Source organism: Aethalodelphis obliquidens, unplaced genomic scaffold (assembly GCF_003676395.1).
Source record: "Aethalodelphis obliquidens isolate GAN/ISIS:26980383/991018 unplaced genomic scaffold, ASM367639v1 scaffold44, whole genome shotgun sequence".
NCBI lineage: Eukaryota > Metazoa > Chordata > Mammalia > Artiodactyla > Delphinidae > Aethalodelphis > Aethalodelphis obliquidens.
Window position 1 is genome coordinate 5,727,394 of NW_020837988.1, and position 19,153 is coordinate 5,746,546.

Genomic DNA, 19,153 nt, shown 5'->3' on the forward strand with positions numbered 1-19,153 from the left:
AGGGAGCCCCTGCCTTGAAGGAACCTCCCCCTTTTTTTGCTTCTCCAACTGAAGTCCAGGAGTTCCGGAAGGCTAAGAGGGGGCCTGTTTCACTGCTGTGTCCTGCACACTGGGCCTGTCCCAGCACTGTGTCCCCAGCATGGCTTAACACATGTGTGCAAAGGAGAGGGGACATGAGGGACGGAGGCAGGAAGGAAAGGGGGAGAGAGAGGCAAACACGTGAAGCCACTTTTTGTTTTTCCTCTCACAAAGCCCTCCTCGCCTTCCTGGGGCTCAGGAGACAACCGGAGGCCCTCCACAGTCCCCGAGCAACCCAGCCTGCTCCCGGGACGCACAGAGGTAAGCCAGTGGTCCCCAACACGGGGGCCAGGGCAGCGCACGTGCAGACCACACCGTCTGCCGACAGAATTGATACATCTCACACACCCATGGCCATCTGTCAAAAGCGAAAGGCTGCTGTCGTGACCAAAAAGGTAAAAACCCATTGAAAGGCGGTACCGCGTTCACAGCAGCCACACGTCACGTGTCTTCACAAACAGCAACTGCTACGTGAACAACCACGAGCGCGTGGAGATGCCTCAGTTTCTCTGGAAGAGGGTCCCTGTGCCGGGAAAGGAGGGATGCGGGTCCCACTTGGCCTGAGCCTCGGGCAGCCCGACCCCACCTCCTGCCATCTGCACGCCCACCTCATCCTCCTTCCCAACAGGCCTCCTGGCTGCTGCCGGTTCTGGGGGACGGAGGAGTCACAGGGTCTGAGCCGTCCCACCCAAGGCCTCTCCAGGGCAGAGCCCCACCGGCTCTGATCACTTGACCCCTAACTCCCCAAGTGACTCCTAGGAGGCCTGGGACAGTCTGGGGACAGGCCCTCAGGCAACCCCTGCCAGGTCCCCTCCTGCTGCATGACGGCTTCGTGGTCCAATCAACGCGCACGAGTCCCCATGCAAACCACAGGCCATCGACAGGCATCTATTGTCGTGAAAACACACAGGCCCCCTCCGCCCCGCCTGCCTGGGTATCCTTTGCCTGTCCTTGGAGCTGCTCAGACCCACACTAATCCAGGGCCGCTGGCTCCTGTGCATTCCAATCTCCACCCGAGCCGGGCTGGTCCACCAGGGGACAGGAACCAGGGCCTGGGGGGCAGGTCCCCACACAAGGTAACCCACCAGAGAGGGGCCTCCAGGCCTTCAGTCCCTGCACCGTTAGTAACGAGCTGAGTTTAACCACGTCGACCCCTCGAGGTGGGGAACTGGGCTAAAGGGTGTCCCCCAAAGTCTTGTCCATCCAGCATCTCAGAATACGACCTTATTTGGAAAGAGCGTGGCTGTATCTGTAATCCAGTTAAGATGAGGTCATCCTGGATCAGGCCCTAATCCAGTCATGGTGCCCTTCTGAGAAGAGGGAAATCTGGACACAGAGACACACCCAGAGGGAAGGTGGCGAGAGACAGAGAGATTCAGGGAAGACGGCCACGTAGCCATGGAGGCAGAGGTTGGAGTGACGTGCGTCTTAGGAGCCAAGGATTGCTGGGAAGCCACGGACTGGCTTCTCCCTCGGGGCCTCCGGAAGGAACCAGCCCTGCCGGTGCCTTGACTGTGGGCCTCTGGCCTCCTGAGCTGGTTTCAGCTGCCCAGTCTGTGGTCCTCTGTGGTGGCAGCCACAGGAAACTCACACAGACGGGCAGCGTGATGGTTAGTTTTATGCGTTCACTTGGCTGGGCTAACGGGTGCCCAGATAGTTGGTAAAAGGTCATTTCTGGGCGTGTCTGTGAGGACGCTTCCAGAAGAGATTAGTATTTGAATTGGTGAACTGAGCAAAGCCCATGGGCCCTTGCCCGTGTGGAGGGACATCAGTAAATCTACTGAGGGTCCCAAGGGCCAAAAAGGTGGAGGAAGGGTGGAGGCTTTCGGTTGAGCTGTGGGACGTCCATTTTCTCCTGCTCTTGGGCATCGGGTTCCTGGTCCTCAGGCCTTCGGACTTGACCTGGGACTTCCACCACTGGCTCCCCAGGCTCCCCCGGACCAGAACAACACCAGCGGCTTTCCCCAGTCTGCAGCTCGCGGACGGCAGATCATGGGATTTCTCGGCTCCCACCATAACAGGAGGCAACTCCTCACGTAAAGTTCTCTCTGTACGTCTCTATATGGTCTCTTGGTTTTTCCTTCTCTGGAGAACCCTGACTGGTATGGGCAGGTTTGGGAAACTGAGGCCCAGAAGCTGGAGCGGTTCACCCGGAGGTCACAGGAAGAGAGCAGGGACAGCGCGGAGCCTGGAGTTTCCGGCCCTTCTCCCCTAAGAATCCCTCCATGAGTCCCGGAGGCTGAGAAGAAACACAGGCCCCTCACTCCAGCCACGCTGTGAAGAAGGCGGCCGGGGCTGGAAGGCCTGAGCATCTGAAGGGCAGAGACCATCTTCCTCCATGGCGTCCCCAGCTTCAAGCCCAGCCCTGAAATGGGGCCTCCACGAAAGGCCCTAGTCTCGGACCCAGTGTCTCGGATTCTCCAGCCCATTCACAGGGTGCCTGGTAGATGCCAATAAGTGAATACACAGGAGGAAGACAAAAATCTAAGCGCTTTGCGTGGAGTTCCTTTGCAAAATCCTCCTTTTGGTTGCCAGATGGAAATGAAGTTGGATGAATTTTCTTCCATTTTCAGTCTTTTAAATCTCAGGAAACCCACACAAGTCGTTCTGTGTTCAGGTCTGGGCACGGCTCTTAAAGTGGGCTGTTGATTTAAGGCAGAGTTTCTCACCCTCGGCACGACTGACAGTTTGGGCCGGATCATGCTTAATCATGGGGCGTGTCCTGTGTTTCCTTGGCCTCTACCCGCTAGAGGCCAGGAGTACCCACGGCCTCCCAGGTCGGGACATCCAAAAATGTCTGCAGAAATGGTCACAAGTCCTTGGGGGGCAAGTCACCCCCCGCCCCCGAGACCACCATGTGCTGGCCTATGTGGGTGCAGAGACGAAGACAGCCCAGGCCCTGCCCTCAGAGGGCTTCCCTTTTGTGAAGAGTAGGGGTTGACAAAACAAGGGATGTGCATCCGGGAAGAGGGGAGACCACGCTGCCCGGGATCCAGGAGGCGGCCTGGCAAAGGAGAAGCTTCCAGTCCGAGGGAGTGTCCAGGCAGAGGCTGGTCCCCCCTGTGCTGGAGAAGAATTCCTGTCCTGGAGGGACGATCCACTCTTCCCCTAGAAGATTCTAAAATACTCTGTGTTCCTACCACACTGATGAGAAGGCAGATGACTCCTTTCTCCTCTGAAATACAGCCACCACTGGGCCCCAACCCAACGGCCAACGCCCTGGGATGCCTGTGATACCACACCAGGCAGGACGGCCTTCCCAGAGTGCCTGGGAGCTCGGGCCCCCAGTGCTCCCCCATCCCCACCCCCCTGCCAACTCTGAATCTATAAATAGAGTAGCAGCGGCTGGTATTTTATAGTTCTGTGCTAGGTACTCTTCAGACATTATTTCACTATCTCTACTCTTTGAAACTACCCTATTGGAGGAGTATTATTAGTCCCACTTTAAAGAAGAGGAAACCAAGGCTCAGAGAGGTTAAGGAAGTTGCCAGAGGTCACACAGCTTGTGAGCGGCGGGGATTCCAACCCAGGTCTGTCTGGCTCCTACTAACACAGGCCCTGGCGTACCTGGACCCTCTATGACATCCCCCACCTGGGCCACTTCCTGGGAGAACAGAAGCCAATAATCATCAATGAGCCTCCTTTCCACAGGAGCCCCAGGAAAGAGGTGTCAAAGGGAGGAGGCTGGGGACTAAGAGGGAGGCCCAGCAGCCTGCCGGCAACGTCACTTGGCATGAGGACAATGGCTGTCTCAGAACCCAGGGCCAAGTGGGCAGCAGGTCCCCTGAGATGCCACACAGGGGGAATGCCCGCCCCGGCCAGCTCCTGGCCACGGGAGTGTTGGTTTCCAGGGCGAGGCCAGGAGTGGTTTCCAGGTGGGGGTCCGTGGAAATAACGCGCTCACACACACTCTGTCTCAAGCTGCCCTTGACCGTTGCTCAGGAACACAGCCCCATTCAGCCCATGCAGCGGGGGCGCCTGTGTGGCTGGCAGCCCACGTTCCCGGGAGGGTGGAAAAGTCAACTCAGAGACGAATGCTCTCTCCACCCTTGCCACATCCTTCACAGCCTCTCCCGAGAGGACAGAGCACGTGCAGGGCATGGGAAAGGGACTGATGCTTGTGGCGCCCCAGGCTGCCCCGGGGGAGTCACTGGCCCCCGACACACAGCATCCTGACAGCACCCAGCACATCCCGAGAGCCCAGTGGGCGGTGGGCTTGAAGGAACAAGTGGTGGCTCTGGGAGTCCCACGGACATCTCCTTTCCTAGCCCTGCCGAGCCCTGGGGCTGAAGGTCGGGGACAGCCAGGTGTTGTTGCACAAGTCCAGGAGGATGGGCAAGACTTTCTGAGCTATTCAAACGGAGGGGCCAGGGGAGAGGAGGGAGAAGGGACAGCGCCAGGTCCAAGCCACTGGGTGACAGGTGGGTCTCTCTCAGGGACAGGAGGCACACAGGTGTAGAAACCTTGGGGGCTCAGTTTGGAGTGGTACTAAGGGCAGGAGACATTCAAACAGAGACGTCCCGCCATCACAGACATGCTGGCTGGAAGTGTGGGCAAGGGTGACGTTGGCACAGCGATGGCAACCGAAACCATGGTGGGGGGAGGGGGAGGTGTGGAACACGGGCAGACACCCACATTTAGGGGACCGATGCAGGAAGAGGAGGCCCCCAAATGGGCCTGGGAAGGAAACTCCGAGAGGCAGGTGGACTCCAAGAAGAAGGGAGAGGTCACCGCTGGGCAACGATGGGCAAGACGCCAAGGCCACTGAAGGGTCCGCTGGATTTAACAACGCGAGATCACAGGCAACCTTGACTGGGAAGCTTCAAGGAAGGGCGGGGGCGGAGGTGATGGTGGGCGGGCAGGGAGGGACGTGGGCAAACGGAGGTGGTACCAGCAAGAAGGCTTGGCATGAAGGGGCCGAAGCAGCCAGGAGAAGTCTCTGCGAAGATGCGAGAGACTCAGCAGGTGTGCGCTGATGGGAGGGACCCGGTAGAGAGAGAAAGAAAGCAGGTACGGATGCCAGGGGCACCCGAGCAGTGAGCGGGGTGGGATACGGGCTCAGGTGGAGGGCCCGGCCTTGACCATAGGAAGTGGGAGCAGAAGAGAAAACACAGGAGAAAAGGTTTGCTAGAAGTCAACGGGGTTCTCTTCTCTCTGAGGAGGCAGGTGGGGCCGTCGGCGAAGGGATGGAGGAGGTGGCAGAGGTGAGTGGCCCATGACTCCTGTCCCAGAGTTCCCCGCGCTCCTTTCCTCCATCAGCCCAGCATCACCTCCCCCAGGAGCGCTTCCCCGCTACCTAGTCCTGCGTGGGTTTCCCGTCACTCCTCTAAATGCCGGCGCTACCCGGCACACCTCCGTGCAGCACCGGCCGGATGCACCAGAACCCAGTTCTGTGTGGGTGTCTGGGTTCCTCGCTAACTCTGAGCCCGTGCCGACAGGTCACATCCACGTGTAGGCCACCAGCCCCTCGGGGCGTGCCCGGCACACGACAGATGCTCCAAATGTTTGTTGAGTGACTTACAGATCTTCTCCCCACCTACAGACTCAGCCTCAGGGACTCAGCCGAGTCTGAGAAAGCTGACACCCCACTTCCCTGCCAATCCAGTGAGACCACAGTAAATTGCCGAGTTTGCTTTTTTTCTTCCTGTGTTTTCAGGAAAAGAAGAAAAAAGCCATCCACTCACATGGAACACACAAAACGAGGGGGCCTTGTTGAAGCGCTGATGAATCTAATTAGCAGAGATGGGGCTGTGCTGGTTTTCCTTTGCAAACATCCTGTTTATTTGTGGAGGGCCCGTCATGCTTGTTCTTTATTATTACTTTGCTTCACGTGGGGTCAGGAGGGGTCCAGGGAGCCGGTGCAGGCAGCCCCCTGGGGACACGGGACGTGGCAGGGGGCAAAGGGTGGTCTGCGGAGCCCCTCTTCTGAGGCGGGGCAGGGAGCAGACAGCTGGGAGGGGCTCCCAGGGGGGTGATGACTATACCAGCTTCCATCTATTCGGTGCCTGCCGTGCTCCAGGCCCTCTGCTGTTTTCCATATATCACCCCTAACCCTTACAACAAACTGTGCAGGCAGGGGTGGTATTTCCATTTTGCAGACGAGGTTCAATGAGGTTTCGTAAACTGAGCAACGTGACGTGGCTGGTCAATGGTCACCTTAGGTTCCCAACCCCGGTCGGGCTCACTCCGGAGTGCATTTCCTTTGGGACAGCCACTACCTAAATCCATGGGGAATCCAGATTTTCAGTCTGGAGAATGGGGAGGGAAGGGAAAAATCAAAGACAGAGGCAACAGATTCTCTTAGTCACGGAAACTGGTATTTTTCATTCTGGAAGCACCCAGGCTGAGGGTCCAGGAAGGAGCTGGGGGAAGACCAGGCCAAGGGGAAGATTCCCAAGGCCAAGTCCAACGGAGGGGTCCCAGATGGGAGTATAGAAACAACTTTCCAGGCTGCCACGACAGGAAGCAGTGGAACAGCCCAACAGCCAATGTCTGTGAGGGTCTCCAATATTTGAGGCTCCGAGCCAGAGCCTGGGGCTAGACAGTGACAGAGGACGGTCCCTTTCCTCCCTGATTCATTCAGTACCCTTCCCAGGAGTGGCCTCTTGTCCCACATTCTCTGGGAGATAAGATGTGTCCCTAAGAGGCAACTACTGACTCAAGTGCCAAGTGAGAGGTGTGGATGGCAAGCGGTCAAGAGTGCTTTGTAGACTCTTCCAGATCTCCAAGAAGAAGGAGAGGAATCGTGCTTCCTGCCAGGACAGTCTTGACACGAACAAGCCCAAATCAGAAGGCACTGCTGGACATGAGCCTACGTGAGGTACCCGCTCTGCATGGCTGGTCCCCTTGTTAACTATTTTAACTATTACCTGCCCCGAAAGCAGGGGGAGGCCCTCATTCATTCATTCACTCAAAGATATGTACGTGTCCAGCGCCTACCACATACCAGGCACTGTTCTGGGCATACGATTCACCCATAAACATTGAGACAAAGATCCCCGCCCTTGGGGAGGTAACACTCTGGCGGTGGGGGCGGGGGGGGGATGACAGTAAACAATAAACACGATAAATAGGTACGTGCTCTGGTATGTTAGAAGGTGATACGTGATGTGGAGAGAGAAGGGTCTCAAGCAGGGTGAGGGGTCTGGGGGTGCGGATAGCAGATGCTGGAGGTAGATTACAGTCGGGCTAGACCCCACTGAGGAGGTGACACCCGAGCAGACACTCAGAATCGCACCAAACAGCTTTCTGTGGGAGGAGCGTTCAGAGCAGCCGAACCAGCTGGCCCAGAGGTTCTCCAGGGGTGCTGCGTGGCGCATGTCAGGAGCAGAATAGCGGCCGCCTGGCTGAGCTGGGAGAGAGAAGCAGGGGGGCTCAAAGAAGCAGCAGAGAGTCTGAGCAACGTGGCCTCATAAGCCACTGTAAGGACAGTGCCATTTACTCTGGCGTTTTTACACTGCTGGCTTTTGAGCAGAGGACAGAGGCACTGATTCCTGGGTTTTAAAAATCGTATTTTACATCAGAACGGTTGTAGATTACAGAAAACTTGCAAAGCTCCCATCTACCCCAGTCACCCGGCTTCTCTTACTGTGACCATCTTACATCCTACGGGACATCTGTCACAGCTAAGGAGCCAGTCTGCTACACTACAGGAACTCCACTCCACAGTGTGTGCGATTTCACTAGTTTTCCCTCATGTCCCTTGTTGGCTCCAGGATCCCATCCAGGATTTAGTCGTCATGTCTCCTTGGGCTCCTCTGGGCTGTGACAGTTTCAGACATTCCTTGTTTCTGATGGTCCGGACGCGTGAGAGGACTCCCGCTCAGGTATTTTGTATAAAGTCCCTCCGTGTGGGTTAGTCTCATGTTTTTCTCCTGGTCAGGCTGTGGTTATGGGTACAGGGCAGGGAGACCCCCAAGGTGAAGCACCTTTCTCATCATGTCACATCAGGGGCACGTACCCTCGATGTGACTTAGCATTGATGATGTGGACCCTGGTCACCTGGCTGAGGTGGGCTGTGTCAGGTTCCCCCGCTGTAAAGTCACTTTTTCAATTCCTCTTTCCAGACCCTACTCTTCAGAAGCAACTGCGCCAAGTACAACCCGGGAGAAATGGGTCACGTCTATTTGGAAAGGGCCGCCGTAGCTACTGGCTGGTCTTAAGAGGCTATTACAGTAGCTCAGGGCAAGGTGATGGCGGCTGGGACCTGTGTAGCAGCAGAGAAGGTGGGGAGAAGCAGCTGGACTCCTCATATATTAATACAAGATACTAATTTAATTAGATTATCCTACTGGATGAGACGTGGGCCTAAGACAGAGAGTGAAGTCAAGGGTGGCCTCAGGGTTTTGGCTGTAGACAACTGCAGCTGGGCACTGCCCTGCACGGAGCTGCCAGAGGAGGGCAGGTTGGAGGAAGACAGGGAGTCTGATCTTGGGTGTTGTTAAGTTTGGGGTTCAGGCAGAGCCGGACAGAGGAGTCTGGAGTTTGAGAGACAGGTCTGGGCTAGGGGGATACACGTGGGCATCGCAGGTGCAGGGACAGGATGAGATCACCAAGGTGACGGGGACACACGGGGAAAGGACAAGAGCCTGAGTCCCAGGACGCCCTGACGTCAGAGGCTGGACCAGGAGGCAGAGCCAGCGAGGGAGGTGCCTCACAGAGATCGAGTCCTGACCACCGCGTGTTAAGGACCAGGAAGCCACCCCGTAAGAGCAGCAGAGGAGCAGCATTCAGAGTAGATGGGGTTGGGGGTAACTGGAGATGGAAGCGTGAAAACCTTTCCTATGACCTTTTGCTGCAAAAGGAGCAAAGAAAGGGGTGGGTGGGGTGGAAGCTGACAGGGGAAGTGGACTCAAGAGGTTTATTTTTCAAGATGGGAGAAATTAGGAGTGACCCCAGAGGGAGGTGACAGGGCCCTCTGATCTATGTGCCAGAGGCTCTCCAAGCCCCACAACGGGCACACCGTGGGGAGGAGTTGCAGGAGATGCTCCTGGAAATGGAGACCCCCGAGAGCACTGGAGACAGAGCCCCCGCCGTCTGGGCACCCCCCACCTGCCCTGGTACAGCATCAAAAGGCAGCTGTTAGGAGATGAGAACAGCTCCCAGGGCCCAGAGCAGGGCTGGGGCTGGTGGGACAGCATTGGAAACAACTCATTGGAAACAACTATCATGGCACCAGAGAAAGGGGATGGATGACGCACGCCAGCCCTGAGAAGACGTGGGGAGGCTCCCATCTCCCTCTTCCAAGTCCCAGGGGGATGTCACTGCCCTCTGGAGGCACTGAAAGCTCAGGATGCTTTGGAAACACTGCCCCCCAGGGGTCCCCAGACATGGTGCTGACCCCCCCTGAAATTATACCCCAAACGCTGTCTGCTCAGGCATACGCAAGTGTTTTTCTGGAGAGAGGCACCCATGGGGTTCACTGGCTCTTCAAAGGGGTCCATGTCCTCTGGACAGGAGCTCAGGAAACGTCGAGATGCACCCTGTCGCCCCACTCCAAGTCCCAAAGCTGCCTGCCCCATCCTAGACAATGCAGAAAGGGGGAAAATAATCAATGAGCTGTTCTGCTGCCGGCCCCATCACACACCCTGAGCAGCTGCAGATCCCAGGGACGGTGTGATTCTCAGTATCTGGGTCACTCTCTGGGTCTCTGATTCACAGGGCTGCCTCGGTGCAGTTAGGACACTGACGGCCCGGAGAGCTGATGGCATTGCTGATTTCCCCAGAGCGGCTGGAGGGAAGCGGAGAGCACTTACGCATATTCACGCACAAATGTGTGTAAGCGTGCAGCTGGCGTGGGTTTGCATGTACATGAGATATGTCTGTGTGTGTAAGGGCGTATGCGTACATAGTGTGTGTTACATGTGTCCAGAAAGGACGGGGAGGGCGTGTGCGCATACGTGCACGTGTGTGCTATGTGTGTCCAGAAAGGAAGGGGAGGGCGTGTGCGCATACGTGCATGTGTATGCTATGTGTGTCCAGAAAGGACGGGGAGGGCCTGTGTGCATACGTGCATGTGTGTGTTGGAGGTGGAAGGGGATGGGGCATCGACGGGGCATGGAGGGGAGACGTGCCCCGCAGCCTCTCAGGATGAACACGAGGATCTGTCAGAAACGTGGAAACGCCCTCCAAACAATGTGAGATCAGCTATGGGTCTCAACTCTCTATTTTCTGCACAGAAGGAAACGACATTTTACTAGAAATCGTGCCCAACCAATGCCATGGTCCTGCTGTGATCACGCGCGAGTCCGCCCAGGCGCTCAGAGCAGCTATGATGTGGCCAAGGTCACAGCCCTGAGGCAGATGTGTGGAGACAGAGATGAGCCTCTGATTCTCCTCCAGCCCCTTCCCTCGGAGGCCAGGGAGCTGGACTTGGCTCTCTCTCTGCCCCTGACGCCACTGAGGGGCAAGGACTCCTCCCCCAGGTTCAGGCTTCTGGGCTCTGTCCCTCTCTTTCCTGACAGTGGGGCTGTGGCAGAAGCCAGGCTGTCCCCGGAAGCCTCTCTCTGGGCAGGACCGCCCCTCGGAAGGCCCTCCCAACCTGGCGCCCAACACTTTCCAGAGGACCACGAAGGAGCCAGCATCTCTCTCTGGCTTGGTCAGGCCTGCTCTGAGCCGCCTGGACCAGCTCCAAGCAGAAAGGGCTGGGGCCGGGCGCCCCTCCCTGCTGGACCCCAGGAACCCTGGGACAGGTGCCTTCGGGAGACCCAACACCAGGCCCTCCGTGGCTGCTGCTCACGTGGTCAGTGGATGGAGGCCTGAGTTTGCAATTAGGCTCTGTCGTGTGCGACAGACTTGCGACAGCTTGCGTGAACTGCCGAAGCTCTCTGAGCCTCAGTTTCCCCAGCTGTAAACTGGTGGTCCTGACACCATCCCTCATTGGGCTGTCCTGCTGCTTCCCCCCAGGGGAGGCCCGGAAAGACCCCAGCAAGGGTCTGCACGTCACTGGGGCTCAGGAAGGGGGTCCCCCGTGCCCACTTCACTTTGGGGTCCACCACCCACCACCCCTCCTGTTGGGACCACGTCCCGGCCAGCTCTGAAGGGGGGCAGGCCCGCCCAGCCTCTCCCCTGCTTCCACGCCCCCGAAGCCCACTTGGAGGGAGATACTCCAGGGTCCCGGGGGCAGATGAAGGCGTCTCTGGGGCAGCACCTGCAGGACAAGGCGCCCACTGCCCTTCCCAGGTTTCTGGACCCTGCGTGGGGAACGGGAGAAGCAAGTCCCCACCCCGTGCTACTGGTCACGGAGACTTTAACTACCACAGACACTCCCGCCATCTCAGGAGGGAGCCCGTCTTACCCATCAGCCACCAGGGAAGTCTCCCCACAGTACAGTTGTGAATTAAACATGCAGCCTAATGAGTTGATTTTATTAGTTTGCAAACGCACTGAGCACTCGTTATCAAAATAAACATCAATTCCTCTCACCCCTGCTGCAGCCTCTTCAAGTGGGGAGCATCAACGCAAGGATACAACGGCCGTGACCCAGTAGCCGTGTGGCTCCACGTTGGCCCAGGCGGGGTCCCACCATCTCTCCGGGACCCTGTGGCCCTGCTGGGGTGGGGACAGAGGAGGAGCCCAGGGAAGGGGGTTCTGCTGCTGCTAAGACCAGGGTGGGGGTCTGAAGTCTGTCCCAGGTCAGGCCCCTCACTCCAGCTGGACTCTCAGAGTGGGGTATGGGCAAGAGCTGGGGCCCAGAGGACTAGCCAGCAAATAATAATAATAATTAATAAAAGCAATAGTAACAGCAGCAGCGTTTCTTACGCACCAGGCTCTGTGCTATGCGTTCTTCTACTAACCCTATGGGGGGGAGGAAATATGATCCCATTTTATAGATGAGAACACCGAGGGCACGGAGAGTCCTTTCTCCTGCTCAAGGGGGGGGGGGGGGGGGGGGGGGCGGGGGATGCAAGCGGGGCTGATCCCACCATCCTGGCTCCCAGGCTCTGCCTCTGTGGACACCCCCCAGCCCCACTCAGTCCTGAATGGGGCTTTCTGGGGGCACGGGAGATTTTAGTTACTCAGGAGACTTTCTCCTTGCCGAGTTAAATAAGGGCTGGGTTAAAAACAGCAAAGCTCGTTTTCCCTGAAAAAGATTCCCATAATCCTGTGGTTGGGCAGGGGGCCGGGACATGGGCAAGTTGACCTTTGGAGGAACCTACTCCCCCCACCAGCTCAGGCCTTCTCTGGCTCCAAGCCTGTCTCCCTGGAGACGCCAGTGAGTCGCCGGCTTCCCTCCCCCCTTCCCCTGGCCCCAGGCCCCTGGAGAGAGATGGTTCCAGGCTGGCGGAATTAGCCACAAAGCCAGCAGGACAGGGGACCGTGTTGTCACGCTCTGCGGTCCGTGCTCTCTCTTTGGAAAAGGATGTTCTAATCCCATCTCATCCGCTTCCCATGGCTGTCGGCTGTTGGGAGGCATTTGGGAGGCAGGTTTCTGAAATCAGAGCCATGGTGTGGTCCCACCCCCATTGCCGGGCCCCTCCCCCGCTGGCCTGTGCTCATCCATCCGTCACGCTGTCCGGGACCTCTTTGTTGGCCAGCCAACTCCCATCCAACAGCATCTCGGGCCTCACCCCCCTGCCACAGCTGCCCACCTTCCCTTCTATTTTGGGCTCACAGCAGGACAGGGCTGGGATGCATTAGCCAAGCCCCCTGCAAAGAGGAGGGCGGGCACATGGAGGGGGGAACCTCCTGGATTCCACAGGGAAGCAATCAACTAAGCTTGGGGATTTTCTGCAAGCAAGGTTAGATGAGGGCGATCTCTGAGAAGTGAAGGGAACTGAACTTCTTAACTAGATTTCTTCTCCTAGTGCAGCAGAGAGATCAGCTACTAAAACAAAAACAAAAACAAAAGAAAAACCCTCCCGGCCCGGTCCTTCCCCGGCCCTGAGACACACAAGCTACAGAAGATACATCCAGTGCCCCCAGCTGCCCCGCAAGCTGCCCTCGCCCTTCCCCACCCGTCTCTCCCTCCCCTGGGCCCCTGTACTTTAAACTCGACTGCTTTTAGTCTCCCAAGCTTGCCAGGCATGGCATTTCCAGCCTCTAGGCCTTCGCTCAGCCTGGAACGCCCTCCCAGCCTCCTGTGCCAGCACAGGCCCCTCCAGAAAGCTTTCCCCAACCCCAGGGTGGACCACGGGCCTGCCTCTTCTCCCGAAGGATCCTAGGACGCATCCTTCTTAGCACTTGACTTAAATATCCTATGGGATCTGTCTGGGCATATCTTGTCTCGCCCTGGACTAGACTGAGTCCAGGCTACACTTGAGGTCAGGGACCACAAAACACGTCAAAGTAGGCATCGTGCAAAGACAGTTCATAGAGGTCTTGACTATCGTATGAATCTGCCTGGCCCGGGGTAGGTGCTCTGTAAGTCATCAGCCACCTCTATTGTTGTCATTATTCTTGTTCTCATTTTTAGCTCCCCAGCTCCCAGTACGTGCCTGGCCCACAGTGAGTGCGTGCTCGATAAACGTTAAAACAGGTGACTCGATCGTGTGCGATTCTATTCAGGGTCTTAGAAAAGGTACAGCAAGAACACAACTTGAAAAATCAGTGCTTTGAACACTCTCCGTTGTAAATGATGAATTTGAGGCCCCAGAAGTAAAGGGACTTGTTTGAGGCCCCCCGAGTAGGTCTCCGGCTGAGCTGAGCCTGGAACCAGATGCGCATCCTGCCAACGCACTGCCCACTGCCCGAGGCCCTCCCCACTGCAAGCTGGAGTTCACTCCAGGCTATACACTCCCGAAGGCAAAGGAAGTCTGCACTGGTGTCTTTGTAGAACCCAGTTCTTTGCATAACGCTTAGAGGACATGGGGTTAGGGGCTGAGGCAGACCCACTGTGTGTGCTACTGGCCAAAGGAAGAGGAAACACACACATCTTCCCAAGCTCTGTTCCTTTCTCCATCCCCAGTCTCGTTCTGACCACTACACGTGGTCCCAGGGCCTGAGTGGTCGTTGTGGGGATTGGTCTAGAATAAAGCTCACGGTGGGGGGATGCCCAGGATGGGGGGCGTGGGAAGACAGGGTAGTGGGCAAGGTGGTCAGGCTGCCCCTCAGAAGCTATGTTTCTGGGCCACGGTCATGTGGAATAGGCAAGCATACATGTACACGTACAAACACACACGTGCGCGTGCACACACACACGCACACAGGCATTCACCTACCCACACACACACGTGCACACACATGCATGCACCCATATACCTAGGCACACATATACACACACCCAGACAGTGCACACACACACACACACTTTTTCCCCCTGCATCCCGGCTCGCCAGGCTGCACAGAGCAGGGACACAGTCCAGTTTGTGGAAACAGTACCGCCTCTTTCCCAGGATGCCGTGAAGGGATCAGAAAGGCTATTCCTTTGCAAACTGGCCTCAGGACATTGCAAAACCCAGTGCTTGGCTGCCCCAGCCTTCCCAGGGCCCCTTCCCCTCCCCACACAGCCCCTCCTCGGGCAGCCCCTCCTCTCCTGAGCTGGGCAAATTCCTCTATCCCCTGCCCCACACTCCAACCAGCCCTAGCTCTGAACAGCACGTGCAGACACCCGCTCAGGAGGGGAAAAGCAGGCCAGCCACCATGACTTCATTCCACTTGGGCAGCCTGACCAACTGCCTCTAGGGCCACTGGCTGTAAGTTTTTGCGCTGGGAATCTGTCTTTGTTTTGTTTCGTTCTCGGGGCTGAATTACCACGTGGCAGCAGATTCTTTTTCTGGAGTGACGGAGCCTTAGTCCCGGGTGTTTGGGGCTGGGAAAAATGAACGTTCCAAGACGGTACAAAAGAAGGAAGATAAGAAACGAACGAGCCTTGGAGTACAGCTACTTTCTGCAGAAAAATTATGAGTCACCAGGCTGTCAAGGCACTTTCTCCCTCAGCCCAGCACTTAAAAAGGTGCCTGAGAGATGGAAGGGGGGAGGGGAGCAGTGGTCTGCTCAGTGGAGTTGCAGGCCCTGCGTGGTTTCCTTCCAGGTCTCCGCTGGATGGGCTGCCTGGGGAAGGGGTCAGATTCCAGGGCGCCAGGCAGAGGGGCCCCTTCTCAAGTGGGGACAGCTGAGCCTGGACGGGGCGGGCGGGGCAGGCTGAGAAGCGTGCTCTCCTCGGAAGAGTGGAGAGCAAGGAGTGGGATATGAGGCCAAGGGTCTTCACAGGCCCACCCAGCACACGGGAGGCGCCGGACAAATAGTTACTGAAGGAGGGAAGGAAGGAAAGAAAGGCCGGGGCAGTGAACACACTTGTGGGCGGCGGTGGGGAGGGTAAGAGAGCTGCCCTCCACCTAGTGAGGGAGGTATAGAGGGCTGCCGGGGGGAGGGGAAGGGGCCCAGGGGTTCCTTTTAGCAGCAGCAAGAAGAACCCACATCACCTTTCTGATTCTAGACCTCGGAGCTGCTGGAGGGGCCTTTCTCAGGGAAAGAGTCCCCCCATCTCTTTGGGTCTGAACACAGTCTCGCTCTAAGGCAAGTGGATGAATCTGGAGACGCCCCCCCCGGCCCCCCCCCCTTTCTGGTCCCTGGCTCTGGTTTCGAACTCCAGGCAACATGGGGAGAGAGGTGGCGGGGGGGTAGTGCCACCCAGAGACCTCGTCCGCCTGGCTGCAGAGGACTCTCCCCGTGCAGTTTAACCAGTAGCATCCCCCGGGGATACAGAGCTTCAGGGGGACGGGGGTCCCTGCTGTTTACACGGTTCTCCTGAATGCTTCACCATCCCTGCCAATATAACCCCCTCTCCTGGTAAATTAACTGGCTCTTCTGAAATCATAAATAATTAGTGAGTCCAGCCAGATGCCACTTAACAGTTTGTGTTTTCAAAGCACTTTATAGCCCATTAACTAAAGAATTCTAGAGGCATCTCCAGAAGCAAAGGATAATGTGAGAAGGAGGTTGAAAAGACCCCTCTGGAAGTCATCTCCTCCAGCCCCCTGCCCCTGGGCAGCGCTGTACCAAAGACACAAAACATACACACAATCCCCCTTTTAAGAAGACACCCAGATGGAAATACCCAAGACAGAACAGAACAAAGTAAAACAAGTCATAACCAGGGCAAGCTGCTCTCAGATGAATTCACCACCAGACGGAGCCCAGCCTGCCAGGAGCCCCGTGGAATGTAGTGGGTCAGAGGGGAAAGCCCGTTAAGGAACCGGGGGTGGTTAATTTAATCCAAGGCAAACCGGAGAGACCTTGATCCAATAAGCAGGTTTCCTCACCTGTAAGCAGGGAAAACGGTAATTTTCTAAGCAAGACCCGTTCATTAGTCTGCAAATGACACAGTTCGGATACTTAGGAATGTCCCTCTTAATGAGCCCCCCTGCCTTGGCCCAGCAACACGTAAAGTTTTGCTTCTGGCTTGGGGTATAAATGGACATTCACGCCAATTTGCCTCTCCCTGTGGAAAGGGAGGGCTCCAGGTCTGCGTTGATTCTTGTATAATTTGCCCAAACGGGATCTTCCTGGGGGGCAGCAATTGGCCAACCCCGGAGGGCAGCAGAGCCAGAGGGAAACGTCACTCCCCTACCTTTGCTAGAGTCACAAACACTTTACTTTTCAATGTGGAGCTACTGGAAGCCTACCGTGTGCCCAGCACAGTACTGAGAAGTGAAAAAAAGGAGGAAAAGAGTGAAAAAAGGAGGAGACTTCAGCTCTGTCCTAGGAACACAAGGGCATTTCTCTCTGGAATCTCCATCCACTTAGAGCCCAGGAATGATACAGGAGGAAAGCATCCCCCAGCATCCCCCTCCCCGCACCGCCATATTCGTGGTTCAGGGGAACACGGGCCAAGCAAGAAGTCTTCTCCAGGGAGAAAGTACCTGGGCAGGGAACTTCCCATCCCATCGCTTCTGCTATCCTCACTAAAAACATTCTCACTTAAACGCCAAGGAAAGCAATGGAAGGAGGAAGGGGAGAGTCAAGAGGAGATGCTGCTCCTGGCTCAGCCCAGTAAACTCCTGCCAGAGCAAGCAACCCACAGTTAACAGCCCACAGACTCTGGACAGGGTACAAAGAAGCAACAACCTGAAGGCAGTGAACAGTGACAGTTCACTCTGGACAGTGAACCAAAGCAGCAGCTTCTGGACAGGACTTGAAGACGCCCACGGCACAAGGTGACTTTCCTGTTTTTATGGCTCCCCCCCCGCTTTCTGTGGCTTTGTTGCCGTTTTATTTTATTTTTAAATTTTATTGAAGTTTAGTTGATTCACAATGGTGTGTTTAATTTCTGCTGGACAGCAAAGTGACTCAGTTATCCATATATACATTCTTTTCTCTTATAGTCTGTCACAGGATATTGAATATAGTTCCCTGTGCTCTACAGTAGGACCTTGTTGTTTATCCATCCTATATATAGTAGTTTGCATCTATTAACCCCAAACTCCCAGTCCTTCCCTTCCCCACCTCCCTCCCCCTTGGCGACCACAAGTCTGTTCTCTATGTCTGTAAGTCTGTTTTTGTTTCACAAATATGTTCATTTGTGTCGTGTTTTAGATTCCACATATAAGTGATATAACATGGTATTTGTCTTTCTCTTTCTGACTTATTTCGCTTAGTATGATAGTCTCTAGGTCAATCCATGTTGCTGCAAATGGAATTATTTCATTGTTTTTAATGGCTGAGTAATATTCCATTGTATATATATATACACCACATCTTCTTTATTCCATATGGCTTTTAACTTGAGGGCTGGCTGAAGTCAGCACAGCACAGAGAGCTAATCTCTCAACAGAACAAAGCTACAGTCATCAAAACAGTGTGGTACCACCAGAAGGACAGACACAGAGACCAATGGAATACAACTGAGAGGCAAGAATTAGACCCATATATCTATGGCCCACTGATTTTTGACAAGGTTGTCAAGAACACACAATGGGGAAAAATTGTCTCTTCAACAAATGCTGCCAGGACAACTGGATCTTCATATGCAAAACAATGAAGATGAACCCCTACATCATACCACCTATAAAAATTAATACAAAATGGATCAATGACCTAAATATAAGAACCAAACCATAAAACTCTTAGGGAAAAAACACAGAGTTAAATCTTCATGACTTTGGATTTAGCAATGGATTCTCAGATATGACAGCGAAGAAAAAATAGTTAAGGTGGACTTCGTCAAAATTAAAATCTTTTGTGCATCAAAGGGCATTATCGAGAAAGTGGAAATGCAATCTACAGAATGGGAGAAAATATTTGCAACTCATATATCTGACGACGGTCTAGTGTCCAGAATATATAAAGAACTCTTACCACGCAACAACAAAAGGATGAGCAACGTGATTAAAAAAATGAACAAAGGACTTGAAGAGGCATTTCTCCAGAGAAGATATACAAATGGCCAACAAGCAGGTAAAAAGATGGTCGTCATTGTTACTCATCAGGGAAATGCAAAATCAAAGCCACAACGAGGTGCCACTTCACTAAGATACTTTAACAAATGAATTAAACAAGTGAATTGATTAATTCAAAGATAATTGTTGGTGAAGAATGTGAAGAAATTGGAACTCTGGTACATTACTGGTGAGAAATGTAAAATGATTCAGGAACTGTGGAAAACAATGTGTCAGTTCCTGAAAAGGTGAAGCACAGAATTACCGTATGATTCAGCAATTCCACTCCTAGGTATACACCCCAAAGAACTGAGAACAGATACCCAAACAAATGCAGATACACACATGTTCACAGAAGCACTAGTCACAACAGGCAAAAGGTGGAAAGGGCCCACGTGTCCATCAACAAATGAATGGATATGGGACTTCCCTGGTAGCGCAGTGGTTAAGAATCCGCCTGCCAATGCAGGGGACATGGGTTCGAGCCCTGGTCTGGGAAGATCCCACATGCCGCAGAGCAACTAAGCCCGTGCGCCACAACTACTGAGACTGTGCTCTAGAGCCCACGAGCCACAACTACTGAGCCCGTGCGCCACAACTACTGAGACTGTGCTCTAGAGCCCACGAGCCACAACTACTGAGCCCGTGTGTCACAACTACTGAAGCCTGTGCACCTAGAGCCCATGCTCCACAACAAAGAGAAGCCACCGCAATGAGCAGCCCACAAACCGCAATGAAGAGTAGCCCCTGCTCACTGC

At 55.1% G+C, this 19,153-nt stretch overlaps 1 protein-coding gene across 2 annotated transcripts in view; it reads right to left on the reverse strand.

Annotated features, from left to right (window-relative positions):
- The window catches only part of SDK2 (sidekick cell adhesion molecule 2), a 264,093-nt gene that overhangs the window by 223,756 nt on the left and 21,184 nt on the right, over positions 1 to 19,153 (reverse strand). The window lies entirely within an intron of this gene.